General features: G+C 37.6%; 1 pseudogene; it reads right to left on the reverse strand.

Moving 5' to 3' along the window:
- Positions 1 to 14,179: 14,179 nt before the first annotated feature.
- LOC122495979 lies at positions 14,180 to 14,927 on the reverse strand (annotated as a pseudogene).
- Positions 14,928 to 15,146: the final 219 nt, after the last annotated feature.

Here is a 15,146-nt window from a genome sequence, read left to right on the forward strand (position 1 = left end):
TGCGAGGACAGGTTTCTAACTTCCTCATAGTTAACCATGAGTTCCTCTTTGCTGGCCTCCAGGCCTTCTGTTAGAACCTAACTAACTGCCTACTTTAATAATAATAACGTATAATTTAGGTACTACTAAGATGTGAGTGCTGGTATCATCTACCCAAATAGCTAATTTAGTAAGTTTGGACCCATATTCACCTTGGGGGCCAAAATCACTGTTGAATACCCAGAAGAGTGGAACTAGGTGGAAAGGATGATGTATGTAACAGTTTTACAAATGAATTTTCTCACTTACATTGATTTCCTTCTGCCCGCTACAGCTTTCTGGTTCTTTTTAAAAAAAATTAATCTGTTGCATTCATTATCCAAGAAACATTTTTCAAAAAGGACACATTAGAATTTAGAAGAATTGAAAGTTGGAACATTGCTAACAAAACTGTTTCCCTGTATCCCTATTACCAACCTCAGAGACCTAACCTATCACAAATAGCCACTAACAGTAAGTGAGTGCATGTAATTTCAAATGTCTTACTATACTTCTTAAAAATATTCATCTGCTACATATATATTGATTTCGGTATAGGTACAAGTAAACGGAGAGGTATGTGTATATCCACTCTACTAGCTTTATCACACTTCCTTAACAAATTATCAGAAGTGTAGTGGATTAAAACAGCACAATTATTATTTTATAGCTTTTTAGCTCAGAAATCTGGCACCAGTCTCACTGGGCTAAAATTAGCGTGTCCACAGAACTGCATTATTTCAATAGAGGCTCCAGGGGAGAATCCATTTTCTTGCTCTCTCCGGCCTCTGGAGATTGCTCACAGTCCTTGGCTCGTGATTCTCTTCCTCCTTCTTCAAAACCAGGAACATTATTTCTTTCTATCTAGCTGTTCTACATTAGTCACATCAGCCTCGAACCTCAGAATGGAAAGATTGAGTCTACCTGGATAATCTCTCCTTCTCAAATTCCATAATTTAATCTCATCTACCAAGTATATTTTGCCATTAAGATAATGTATTCACAGCTTGTGATGATCAGGAGTTGGGTATCTCTTAGATGTTATTCTGTTACCACACACAAACATGCTACTACTTTAAATTAAGTGACAGGACTCATATGTGGAATTTGAGAACCTTAACAGAAGACCATAGGGAAGGGAAGGGAAGGGGAAAAAATAGTTTCAAACAGAGAGGGAGGCAAACCATAAGAGACTCTTAAATACAGAGAACAAACTAAGGGTTGATGGGGGTGGGGTGGGATGGAGGGGAAAATGGGTGATTGGGCATTGACGAAGGCACTAGTTGGGATGAGCACTGGGTGTTTTATGTAAGCGATGAATCATGGGAATCTACTCCTGAAACTGAGAGTACACTGTAAACACTGTATGTTTGCTAACTTAACAATAAATTATACTGGGGCGCCTGGCTGGCTCGGTCGGTTGAGTGTCCAACTTCGGCTCAGGTCATGATCTTGTCCTCCGTGAGTTCGAGCCCCACGTCGGGCTCTGTGCTGACATCTCAGAGCCTGGAGCCTGCTTCAGATTCTGTGTTTCCCTCTGTCGCTGCCCCTACCCCTGCTCAAGCTCTGTCTCTCTCTCTGTCAAAAATGAATAAAAATTAAAAAAAAACAATAAATTGTACTTAGGAAAAAAAACAATAAAATACTTAGGAATAAGTTAAAAAAAATAAAGTTCATCTGAAAGAAAAAAGTAAATTAGGTGAGAGGAAATATCATTGCAAGTGTCATAGCTTCTGTTTTTTTGTTTTTCTGTGAAGAAGTTAACATCACCTCCTCAGTATGTAAGGAACTATTGAGGAAGCTGTCTGGAAGAGAATTGAGTATTGTCTGTATGTGTATGTGTATGTAAGAGATGGAGGTTATGGTGGGGGATATATATGCACGCCTCAGTGAAAGGGATTGGGATGGGGATAAAGACTATGTTTGGAAAGACATCTTGCCATTCTCCTGAAGAATAGGAGGATGAAGGCAAAAAAAACCAAACAAATAAACAAAAAAAAAAAACCCAAAAAACTCATAAGGATTGAGAATGCAAGGAAACATTTATTTGGTGACTTAGGATTGTGATTTGAATGAGCTCGGGGTTCTCAAACATACCACTTTTTTTGTTTTCAAAAATCATTTCAGTGCCAGAAGTGCTTGAGAGTCAGGCATCTTGTTTGACCCATAATGAATACTGCTAAGGCATTTTGTAGATGGCACCGGAGCATAGATTATGTCTCTCTGCTGAAATCAAGTGCAAATTATTTTTCTCTCAGTGAGCTTTTTTTTTTTTTGTAATGTTTACTTAGAAAAGATTAGTAAAATGTGTTTATTCAAAACAAAAAGACTTCGCTATCCTAGAAAACTAGGTATATTTTATATCACTTAATATTAACTTTTTAGATTAGAGAAACTTTTATTATTATTATTATTATTATTATTATTATTTCTAAAACTAAAGGCATTTCTAGGATTTCACTCACTGATCTGTGATGGATTGATAAAAGAAATAATATTAAAGTATTTTGGACACATTGTGGCACAAATAAACATGCCATGTCTTTCCCAATTATTTTGTTTACTGTGATACTGGCTCATTTCCATAAGTTATGTCTTATCCTAATATTTTGGAGTTAATATCCCTGAAAACATTAGTGATGAAACAATGTAACTAAATAGCTCAGTACGGGTATAAACAGGTATAAGTACCATCTCTCCTAAACATGGATAATAGTTCATTACAAGACTAGTTTTTAAAAATTTGAATCCTAAAGAAGCATCTGGATGGATCAATTGGTTAACCATCTGATTCTTGATTTCAGCTCGGGTCATGATCCCAGGGTCATAGGATCAAACCCCTATTGGGCTCTGCACTGAGCATGGAGCCTGCTTAAGATTCTCTCTTTCCCCCTTCCTCTCTTCTCTCTCTCTAAAAGATAGATAGATAGATAGATAGATAGATAGATAGATAGACTTAAAAAAATTGTGAGTCCTGAAGAGACATGACAAATTTTAATGTTGTTGAATTTTACCTATATGCTGAGTGTTTAATTTGACTTTATATATCACAAGTGATGAGCTATATTGAATGCCCTACATTTTCCAATAATACCTATTTTTTAATCTTTAAAATTGTTTACTTATGCTTTATTTCAAATGCTCCGTTATTATATTTTATGGTATCTTATTTTTGGAAATCAAACGTGTGTCTAATCTGACAGGGCACCTTAAAATACAATGTTTAGAACCTAATAAATAGAAATAATTGATTTCTAAGTTGAAAATGAGTCAGGTCTAAGCCCAACTTAATTAAGCTACTTCAGAGAAAGCCCATAGTAACAAGGGAGAATAGCCAATTATAATACATCATTTAGTATCATGCCTATCACTCTTTCTGATCCAAGTAATATTTATTTGCACTGAGTGATTTCAGTTACATGATACAGTTAGAGTTGAATTCTTTTGCTAGTCTAACTTGGCAATGCATGTTCTAGAAAGATATATGGTGTAGTGAAAGAAGATGATTTAGTAAGACAAGACATTTTTCCTCTCTGGACTTTTTGCTACATAAAAGCCTTGTCAGTTTGACATTTGCTACTTTTGCTTTATGATCTTGTTCTATTTTCTCTTCTTCCCATGCCATCTTTATCAAACTACTAAAACACATTTTGCTAAATACTCCAGATGGGGCAATGGCATACTTGGCTTCTGGATAGAAACTAGGAAAATTGCCAACTTCTATTCTTTTTATAGTCCCACATTTTGACCATATTCCATAATTCTACTTTTACGTGTAACTATATTATTATTACTAATTATTTATGGATTTTTTTTCCTGAAATTCCCAATCCCACAATTGAGCTATGTCAAATGCATGGTAGAACAGTAGATACTAAAAATTTATCTGCTGAATGATGGATATTTGTTTTTACTTTCAGTGTATCAGAAGAGGATACTTTTATTTTGACACAGAAAATATACTATGCATGTATGGGATGTGCATAGATGAAAATAAACTCAAAGTGAGTCTTTTGCTTTTAGCATGCTATGAATTAATCATACACGTAGATAGAATCTCAATAAATAAAGAATGAAAGAATGCACATATATGTTGTTTAATAGGCCTTACTGCTTTAGAATGAAAGGGACGCTGACTGTAGAGTAACTCCCAACAATTCAGTTTTGATTAGTTATAAAAATGCTAGAGACTTCAACTTTGATTAATGGCAGACATGATGGTTTGCAGAAGCTCTCTCGTTCAGAACACCTAGAACACATGAAAGAAGTATCAGTGTTGTAAAACATCACCCAGCCAAGGACTAAAATTGGACATATAAGGTGAGCCAGGACAGAAAGCTTAACAGATAAGAGGATGAATAATACTTTTGACAGCTTTGCAGGAATGGAAGTATAAAAATTCAAGTGTAGGGCTTGAGGGGGTAGGAAAAGGGAAGGGTAGCCGAGTAAAGCATCTGCATTTTAATTTGGGACCATGAAATACTGCAGCTAAAATAAAAATGTAGTGAAAGTAGGGGCACCTGAGTGGCTCAGTCGGTTGAACGTCCGACTTCGGCTCAGGTCATGATCTCACAGTTTGTGAGTTCAAACTCCGCGTCAGGCTCTGTGCTGACAGCTCGGATCCTGGAGTCTGCTTCGGATTCTGTGTCTCCTTCTGTCTCTGCCCCTCCCTGCTTGTGCGCTCTCCCTCTCTCTCTCTCTCAAAAATAAATAAAATGTAAAAACAAACAAAAAAAGAACTGGAGGTAGACTGTCACTTGTCTACTTAGAAGGAAAATAAAGAGACATAACAAATAATTGCACTGTAGTGTCTTGGATTAGACCCTGAAACTGAAAAAGGCATTAGTGGAAAAGCTGGAGAAATTGAAATAAAATCTGTAATTTAGTTAATGATACTGTACCAGTGTTAAATTCTTAATTGTATAATTGTACCATGGCTGTAAAAGATGACATTATTTTGTTAACTGGGCGGTATGGAATTCTCTATACTAACAGTACAATCATTAAACAAATTATAGTTTGTGTATCTTACCCAGAACTGACACAAGGAGAAAGAGAAAAATTGAAGAGTCTTATTGTTATTAAATGAACCTAAACACATAACTATCTATAATTATTAACTATCTTTAATTAACATCCATCATAAACTAAATTCCAAAGTACGAAAAAAACATTATAAAACAAGGAAAATTTATGGTCTCAGTCACAGATATATAATCAAAGATTATAAATAAAATATAAGAAAAATGAGTACAGCATCTTAAAGGGACAAAACCTCCTCATTTCAGTGATAAAAATTTTAATACAGAAAGCTTACAAGAAATTTCTAAATCTGCTGAGTAACAATGATATTACTAGTGGAAGATATCATAATGATATCATATATATATATATATATATATATATTACAAACTTTTCTTTTGAAGTAGATAGTAAGGAAAATGTGGCCACTTTTAACACTTCTAATTCACAGATCTTAATCATTATAATACCAAAGGGCAAATTTAATTTTTGTAATACATTTGAAAAACATATTTTTGAAACAATCTTCCCATTCATTTTGTACAATCTTGCAGAACCTTAAAACTCACCCAACTATATGTGATAGATATTCTCCTCTCCTTCAGACTGATAGGATTTTGCAGCAACTGTAAACAATAGAATATGGTGAAAGTGATATTTTATGAATCCTAACACTAGGTCAGGAAAAAAGCTGTGATTTTTTTCCTTGTTGTTTTGGATGCTCACTCCTGGAAGCCAGCCATGAGTAAGTTCAAGTAGCCCCTGGAAAAGACTACATGAGGAGGAAGCAAGACTTCTAAACTGCCGCTTCTCCTGTTTGCAGCTGAGTCCAGCACCAAGTTGCTAGGTTTCAATGAGGCACTTTGAAAATGGATCCTTCAGTTGCCACATACTCAGAACTTCCTCAGCTTGGTATATATGCATTGACAAAAGAAACACCATGAGGCCCTGATACAATTTGAGATATGGCCAAAACATAATATTGTTTTAATTTATTAATTCTTGTGTAGCTTTTTATGCAGGAATGGATAACTTCTATGACAAATATTAAAATTCATAAATATTGAAGACATTTTAATGTTGCCTATTTTAAACTTTGAGATAATAATTGACTTCAACACAAATTCTATTTGTAAAAAAGGACTCAAATTTTAATCAGGAAGTTTTAGATTACTTATAACAATTATTTTCTTTGTGTTTAACCACATTATAGTAATCTATAGTATCTATTTACTTATAAAATAGAAGTCCCAGAGGACACAGATATTCACATTCACATTTGTGACCCTAGATAAATTGTCTAGATGAATTGAAGGATATAAAATAAAAGTGGGAGAACTCATGATATATTGCTGACCATAAAACCCTTGGATATGTGGAAACAGAGTTTTGTTACCACTCATAGCCTGGGGGAAATCAAATTGAAATCCCATAATAAATCTCTGCAAAGTATGTTTTCATTGCTAACCCTACAACTTAATAATTCCCAACATTCTGACTGTGATAGATCACCCCTATGATTGCCAGCTTTGAATCCTAGCCCTTAGGGGATATTAAATTATTATTCAGTGATGTTTTGGGAAGATGCTTTCTCTTGATACAGTTATCATGATATTATTTAATGTTATTTTTTGTATGAATTAAATGAGGTTTGTATGAGGGAAAATGTGGGTCAGTAAAATAAGCAATTTTGATATCAAATAAGCCTAAATTTAAATCCCTGATTTTCAAGGTATGTTATTTTAATACTATTATTACTATATTTGGAACCAGGACAAAGTTTGAGTTACTAATTTTTCTTACTTCCTGGAAAAATAGTGTTACTCCATGCAAAATCCCATTTTATTACCCTACTGATGCATTTCCTTTTCTTTTCTCCCCATACTCCACTCTCATCCCACCCCATTGCCCATAGGAAATAGTTCTAGGCTGCTGGATATGGACTTTTGAGATTGTATGTAGCTTTTTAAAGCATATATTCTTTGAAAATGTATTTATTATTAATTTACACAAATTTATATAGATTTACACAGTTGTCTCTAAATGTTTCCACTAACCACTATTTTTAGGTCCTGTGCAGCTCACTGCATACACCTAGTTTATTGTTTTTAACTCTTTTTGATGGTATAGATCTACCTCATTATATTTATCCATTCAAAACCTAGATTTTCTCCAATAATCTGACACAGTATGATTCAATTATTGCTATAATGAACATCTTCACACATATTGCATGGTCCTTAATGAGAATTCCCATGAGTATTTCTCTAAAATATCAACTCAGGAGTTTATTATTGGATCACCTGACATGTGGAAATTCAGTTTGATTGAACGCTGTCCGATTGGGTTCAAGAATGGATATATAAATGATCTTTCCCACTATTGTAATTGAGGAATCATATTTCTCCCATTTCCACCAATTTTTGCCATTATGGTACTGAAAGATAAAATATAATCCAAAGGCATTTTCCCTCCCAATTGCCTAAGCTATACCCTTAGAAGACAAATACACTGAGTTAATCATTACCATCAGAAACAAATTTAACAATAAATTTACCATTATAGATCTATTTCTAACCTCCCAACCTGGAATAGAGTACCTTGTTAGGTTACCCAAGTCTAGATTAATCACCTATTTTGTATTTGTTAGCAGTCTTTCATTGGCAAGCATAAGAATACAAGATTTACACTGGCTTTAAGACTGTGCAAAAACTGGGGCTTCTGGGTGGCTCAGTCGTTTAAGCGCCAAACTTCAGCTCAGGTCATGATCTTTCAGTTCATGGGTTCAGGCACCATGTCGGGCTCTGTGCTGACAGCTCAGAGTCTGGAGCCTCCTGCTTTGGTTTCTGTTTCCCTCATTCTCGGCCCCTCCCCTGCTTGAGTGCGCATGCAAGTGTGCTCTCTCTCCCAAAAATAAGCGTTAAAAAAATTTAAAACAAAAAAAGAGAGTATGCAAAAATTGTTCTAGAGTTAGGATGAAGTTCACAAAGATTGATCTAATGATTTATCCCTACTGTCATCAAAGACCTATTTTATTTGTGTCTTATTTGTCTGTCTTTTTTTTTTAATATTTAAAATTTGTTGTCAAATTGGTTTCCATACAACACCCAGTGCTCATCCCAAAAGATGCCCTCCTCAATACCCATCACCCACTCTCCCTTCCCTCCCATCCCCCATCAACCCTCAGTTTGTTCTCAGTTTTTAAGAGTCTCTTATGCTTTGGCTCTCTCCCACTCTAACCTCTCTTTTCTTTTTTTTTTTTCCTTCCCCTCCCCTTGGGTTTCTGTCAAGTTTCTCAGGATCCACATAAGAGTGAAAACATACGGTATCTGTCTTTTTCTGTATGGCTTATTTCACTTAGCATCACACTCTCCAGTTCCATCCACGTTGCTACAAAGGGCAATATTTCATTCTTTCTCATTGCCGTGTAGTACTCCATTGTATACATAAACCACAATTTCTTTATCCATTCATCAGTTGATGGACATTTAGGCTCTTTCCATAATTTGGCTATTTTTAATAATTTGGCTATTTGGTCTATTTTTAATTTTTTGAGGAACCTCCACACTGTTTTCCAGAGTGGCTGCACCAGTTTGCATTCCCACCAACAGTGCAAGACGGTTTCTGTTTCTCCACATCTTCGCCAGCATCTGTAGTCTCCTGATTTGTTCATTTTGGCCACTCTGACTGGCGTGAGGTGATATCTGAGTGTGGTTTTGATTTGTATTTCCCTGATGAGGAGCGATGTTGAGCATCTTTTTATGTGTCTGTTGGCCATCTGGATGTCTTCTTTAGAGAAGTGTCTATTCATGTTTTCTGCCCATTTCTGCACTGGATTATTTGTTTTTTGGGTGTAGAGTTTGGTGAGCTCTTTATAGATTTGGGTTACTAGCCCTTTGTCCGGTATGTCATTTGCAAATATCTTTTCCCATTCCGTTGGTTGCCTTTTAGTTTTATTGATTGTTTCCTTTGCAGAGCAGAAGCTTTTTATCTTCATGAGGTCGCAATAATTCATTTATGCTTTTAATTCCCTTGGCTTTGGGGATGTGTCAAGTAAGAAATTGCTGCGGCTAAGGTCAGAGAGGTCTTTTCCTGCTTTCTCCTCTAGTGTTTAGATGGTTTCCTGTCTCACATTTAGGTCCTTTATCCATTTTGAGTTTATTTTTGTGAATGGTATAAGAAAGTGTTCTAGTTTCATTCTTCTGCATGTTGCTGTCCAGTTCTCCCAGCACCATTTGTTACAGAGACTGTCTTTTTACCATTGGATATTCTTCCTGCTTTGTCAAAGATTAGTTGGCCGTACTTTTGTGGGTCTAGTTCTGGGGTTTCTATTCTATTCCATTGGTCTATGTGTCTGTTTTTGTGCCAATACCATGCTGTCTTGATGATTACAGCTTTGTGGTAGAGGCTGAAGTCTGGGATTGTGATGCCTCCTGCTTTGGTCTTCAAAATTACTTTGGCTATTCGGGACCTTTTGTGGTTCCATAAGAATTTTAGGATTGCTTGTTCTAGTTTCAAGAAGAATGCTGGTGCAATTTTGATTGGGATTGCATTGAATGTGTAGATAGCTTTGGGTAGTATTGACATTTTAACAATATTTATTCTTCCAATCCATTAGCACGGAATGTTTTTCCATTTCTTTATATCTTCTTCAATTTCCTTCAAAGCTTTCTATAGTTTTCAGCATACAGATCTTTACATCTTTGGTTAGATTTATCCCTAGGTGTTTTATGCTTCTTGGTGCAATTGTGAATGGGATCCGTTTCTTTATGTGTCTTTCTGTTGCTTCATTATTAGTGTATAAGAATGCAACTGATTTCTGTACATTGATTTTGTCTTCTGCAACTTTGCTAAATTCATGTATCAGTTCTAGCATACTTCTGGTGGAGTCTATCAGATTTTCCATGTATAATATCATGTCATCTGCAAAAAGTGAAAGCTTGACTTCATCCTTGCCAATTTTGATGCCTTTGATTTCCTTTTGTTGTCTGATTGCTGATGCTAGAACTTCCAGCACTATGTTAAACAGCAGCGGTGAGAGTGGGCATCCTTGTCGTGTTCCTGATCTCAGGGAAAAAGCTCTAAGTTTTTCCCCGTTGAGGATGATGTTAGCTGTGGGCTTTTCATAAATGGCTTTTATGACCTTTAAGTATGTTCCTTCTATCCTGACTTTCTCAAGGGTTTTTATTAAGAAAGGGTGCTGAATTTTTTCAAATGCTTTTTCTGCATTGATTGACAGGATCGCATGGTTCTTATCTTTCTTGTATTAATGTGATGTATCACGTTGATTGATTTGCGAATGTTGAACCAGCCCTGCATCCCAGGAATGAATCCCACTTGATCATGGTGAATAATTCTTTTTATAAGCTGCTGAATTCGATTTGTTAGTATCTTATTGAGAATTTTTGCATCCATATTCATCAGGGATATTGGCCTGTAGTTCTCTTTTTTTGCTGGGTCTCTGTCTGGTTTAGGAATCAAAGTAATACTGGCTTCATAGAATGAGTCTGGAAGTTTTCCGTCCCTTTCTATTTCTTGGAATAGCTTGAGAAGGATAGGTATTATCTCTGCTTTAAATGTCTGGTAGAATTCCCCCGGGAAGCCATCTGGACCTGGACTCTTATTTGTTGGGAGGTTTTTGATAACTGATTCAATTTCTTTGCTGGTTATGGGTCTGTTCAAGCTTTCTATTTCCTCCTGTTTGAGTTTTAGAAGCGTGTGGGTATTTAGGAATTTGTCCATTTCTTCCAGGTTGTCCAGTTTGTTGGCATATAATTTTTCATAGTATTCCCTGATAATTGCTTGTATCTCTGAGGGATTGGTTGTAATAATTCCATTTTCATTCATGATTTTATCTATTTGGGTCATCTCCCTTTTCTTTTTGAGAAGCCTGGCTAGAGGTTTGTCAATTTTGTTGATTTTTTCAAAAAACCAACTCTTGGTTTCGTTGATCTGCTCTACAGTTTTTTTAGATTCTATATTGCTTATTTCTGCTCTGATCTTTATTATTTCTCTTCTTCTGCTGGATTTAGGCTGCCTTTGCTGTTCTGCTTCTATTTCCTTTAGGTGTGCTGTTAGATTTTGTATTTGGGATTTTTCTTGTTTCTTGGGATAGGCCTGGATTTCAGGCCTGTCTTGGGATAGGCCTGGACTGCCTTCGCTGCATCCCAAAGTGTTTGGATTGTTGTATTTTAATTTTCATTTTTTCCATATAATTTTAATTTCTTCTCTAATTTCCTGGTTGACCCATTCATTCTTTAGTAGGGTGTTCTTTAACCTCCATGCTTTTGGAGGTTTTCCAGACTTTTTCCTGTGGTTGATTTCAAGCTTCATAGCATTGTGGTCTGAAAGTAGGCATGGTATGATCTTAATTCTTGTATACTTATGAAGGGCTGTTTTGTGACACAGTATGTGATCTATCTTGGAGAATGTTCCATGTGCACTCGAGAAGAAAGTATATTCTGTTGCTTTGGGATGCAGAGTTCTAAATATATCTGTCAATTCTATGTGATCCAGTGTATCATTCAGGGCCCTTGTTTCTTCATTGACCATATGTCTAGATGATCTATGCATTGTTGCAAGTGGGGTATTAAACTCCCCTGCAATTACCACATTCTTGTCAAAAAAGTTGCTTATGTTTGTGAGTAATTGTTTTATATATTTGGGGGCTCCCATATTTGGCACATAGACGTTTATAATTGTTAGCTCTTCCTGATAGATAGACCCTGTAATTATTATATAATGCCCTTCTTCATCTCTTGTTACAGCCTTTAATTTAAAGTCTAGTTTGTCTGATAAAAGTAGGGCTACTCCAGCTTTCTTTTTACTTCCAGTAGCATGATAGATAGTTCTCCATCCCCTCACTTTCAATCTGAAAGTGTCCTCAGGTCTAAAATGAGTCTCTTGTAGATAACAAATAGATGGGTCTTTTTTTTTTAATCCATTCTGATACCCTATATCTTTTGGTTGGAGCATTTAGTCCATTTAAATTCAGTGTTATTATAGAAAGATACGGGTTTAGAGTCATTGTGATGTCTGTAGGTTTCATGCTTGTAGGGATGTCTCTGGTACTTTGTCTTAAAGGATCCCCCTTAGGATCTCTTGTAGGGCTGGTTTAGTGGTGACGAATTCCTTTAGTTTTTGTTTGTTTGGGAAGACCTTTATCTCTTCTTCTATTCTAAATGACAGATTGGCTGGATAGAGGATTCTCGGCTGCATATTTTTTCTGTTCATCACATTGAAGATTTCCTGGCATTCCTTTCTGGCCTGCCAAGTTTCAGTAGAGAGATCCGTCACTAGTCTTATTGGTCTCCCTTTATATGTTAGAGCATGTTTATCCCTAGCTGCTTTCAGAATTTTCTCTTTATCCTTGTATTTTGCCAGTTTCACTATGATATGTTGTTCAGAAGATTGATTCAAGTTACGTCTGAAGGGAATTCTCTGTGCCTCTTGGATTTCAATGCCTTTTTCCTTCCCCAGTTCAGGGAAGTTCTCAGCTATGATTTCTTCAAGTACCCCTTCAGCACCTTTCCCTCTCTCTTCCTCCTCTGGGATACTAATTATGCATAGATTATTTCTCTTTAGTGCATCACTTAGTTCTCTATTCTCCCCTCATACTCCTGGATTTTTTTATGTCTCTTTTTCTGAGCTTCTTCTTTTTCCATAATTTTATATTCTAGTTCACCTATTCTCTCCTCTGCCTTTTCAATCCGAGGTGGTCATCTCCATTTTATTTTGCACCTCACTTATAGCAATTTTTAGCTTCTCCTGGCTGTTCCTTAGTCCCTTGATCTCTGTAGCAATAGATTCTCTGATGTCCTTTATACTGTTTTCAAGCCCAATGATTAATTTTGTGAGTATTATTCTAAATTCACTCTCTGTTATATTGTTTAAATCGTTTTTGATCAATTCGTTAGCTGTCGTTATTTCCTGGAGGGGTTTTTGAGGGGAATTCTTCTGTTTCATCATTTTGGATCGTCCCTGGAGTGGTGAGGAACTGCAGGGCACTTCCCCTGTGCTGTCTTGAATAACTTGCCTTGGTGGCGGGGCCACATTCAGACCTGATGTCTACCCCCAGCCCACCACTGGGGCCACAGTCAGACTGGTGTGTACCTTCTCTTGCCCTCTCCTAGCGGCAGGATTCACTGTGGGGTGGTGTGACCCGTCTTGGCTACTTGCACACTGCCAGGCTTGTGGTGCTGGGGATCTGGAGTATTAGCTGGGGTGGATCGGGAAGGTGCATGGGGGTGGGAGGGGTAGCCTCAGCTTGCTTTTCCTTGGGAGATCCGCTCGGGAGGGGCCCTGCAGCACCAGGAGGGAGTCAGACCCGCTGGAGGGATGGATCCGCACAAGCACAGCGTTGGGTGTTTGTGTGGTGCAAGCAAGTTCCCTGACAGGAACTGGTTCCCTTTGGGATTTTGGCTGGGGGATGGGTGAGGGAGATGGCGCTGGCGAGCGCCTTTGTTCCCAGCCAAGCTGTGCTCTGTTGTGGGGGCTCAACAACTCTCCCTCCCATTGTCCTCCAGCCTTCCTGCTCTCTGAGCAGAGCTGTTAGCTTATAACCTTCCAGATGTTAAGTCCCGCTTGCTGTCCGAACACACTCCATCCGGCCCCTCTGCTTTTGGAAGCCAGACTCGGGGGCTCTGCTTTGCTGTCTGGCTGCCCCTCCACCCCGGCCCCCTCCCGCCAGTCTGTGTAGCCTGCACCGCCTCTCCGCCCTTCCTACCCTCTTCTGTGGACCTCTCGTCTATGCTTGGCTCTGGAGAATCCGTTTTGCTAGTCTTCTGGTGATTTTCTGGGTTATTTAGGCAGGTGTGGGTGGAATCTAAGTGATCTGCAGAATGCGGTGAGCCCAGCGTCTTCCTACGCCGCCATCTTCCCACTATTTGTCTATGGTTTTAAAGAATTTTACAAATTTAATGTGAAATAAAAAAATACAAATAGGAAGAAGTCCATGTTCTTTAATTATGTACAAAAAAGTATGAGAAGAACCAAAAGTAAATTAAACATTATCACATTTGTTTTCACCATTCTTAGTTCTTCATATTAACTTCACTATTCAAATGACAGAAAGTAGGTAGCAATTTAGGGATTGGGAAAGAGAAAAAAAAAACCAACAACTTTTTCTACCATGTTTTTTCTATACTGTATAGCTGTGCTCATAGAGACAACTTCTTTTACTTTTACACTGTGTGGAAATCCAGTTGTATATAAAATTGAACCTGCTTAGAAACGGAGGGAGACTAGAAATGATGGGTCCATAACCTAGAGCACTGTTGTTCAGTTTAAACAATGGTGCAGCTACCAGCTTGTAATTTTTAGGGACTGCAAATAAGGCTTTCTCTTGAAGTTGAACCAAAACAGCTCCATCAGGTTCCTTAGGTTTTCTAAATTGTGGAAGAATATATGGATACTAAGGAGGTTCAAAATTTTGCCTCCACTCGTTACCAATGCAGTCATCAATGACCCCATCTTGCAGGACTACATTTTGATAACCCGGTATCCTTGTCATTAAGCATTTGAGTTCTTCAACTTCATCTTCTCCTGGGTTAAGATCAGCACCAGGTAATGTGAAGAAAGTTGTTGCCAGCTGTAGCAGGAACACGTGCAGTAGCAGGTGCTCGTGTACAATCAGGGCCCCTTCTATAGTCCTTCTCATTCGATTTTATCAGATTCCTCCCTCATGTGCTGAAACGTGGCTGCGATGGAGCTGGCCTTCTCATACAGGGACTCCTTTGTACCAAAAATACAATTTATAAGAGGGTACATGTTGATGGTGAACTCCAGGGTGAGGGGCTTGGTCTGTTGGACGGACTTGTTGCCAAACTTGTTGATCCCACCCCCCTATGCCAGCCAATTTGTGAACATCTGGGTGGCACCATGGACATGCTGGTGAACTCCAGCACTGGCAGGGAGAGGATATGGGGCAGGCAGGAAGGTTTTCCTGTGCCAGCAGCGGTTATTTGCATCCCCCTCAGCAGATGCTACCGACCATTAGCATGAGAACACAAGAGGAGACTTAATTTGTCTGCCTTAAGGGAGTATAATTTTTCTTGTTGTTGATTTTTCTCAAACTCATAAAATAGCTTCCAGGAAAACCCATGATC

This window comes from Prionailurus bengalensis, chromosome F2, assembly GCF_016509475.1.
Source record: "Prionailurus bengalensis isolate Pbe53 chromosome F2, Fcat_Pben_1.1_paternal_pri, whole genome shotgun sequence".
NCBI lineage: Eukaryota > Metazoa > Chordata > Mammalia > Carnivora > Felidae > Prionailurus > Prionailurus bengalensis.